This window comes from Seriola lalandi, unplaced genomic scaffold, assembly GCF_002814215.2.
Source record: "Seriola lalandi dorsalis isolate HSWRI2012SDOR001 ecotype SW California unplaced genomic scaffold, Sedor1 jcf7180002054850, whole genome shotgun sequence".
NCBI lineage: Eukaryota > Metazoa > Chordata > Actinopteri > Carangiformes > Carangidae > Seriola > Seriola lalandi.
Window position 1 is genome coordinate 87,603 of NW_019525403.1, and position 344 is coordinate 87,946.

At 43.3% G+C, this 344-nt stretch overlaps 1 protein-coding gene across 7 annotated transcripts in view; it reads left to right on the top strand.

The window, feature by feature from the left end:
• LOC111670344 (poly(rC)-binding protein 3-like) overlaps positions 1–344 on the top strand; it is a 23,823-nt gene that overhangs the window by 12,876 nt on the left and 10,603 nt on the right. The gene's annotated exons all lie outside the window — the stretch shown is intronic.

The following is a 344-nucleotide window of genomic DNA, read 5'->3' on the forward strand; positions in this document are numbered from 1 at the left end:
CCCCACTCTCCAAGACATCAAACTAACAAACAAACAAACAATCAAACAAACAAACAAACTCACCTAAACAGCCAAAGACACACTACAAACCAATTCAATACAAGCAAACAATACAGGCCACCTCACCTGGACTAACCGCATGGTCTCAAAGTTGCAGTACCTGAACACAATGAACATAGTGGGTCTCCATTTACCCAGAGTTTTAGGTTCTGGGGAGTTGGCAGTACATCATAAGTTGCCCCTATCAAGAATCTAATACTACTTTCCTCCGTGCTCCAGAGTTCTTTCCAGCTAAGCTTTTTCTTGTCTACACCTTCCCAATTCACCCACTGTCCCTGCTTAGC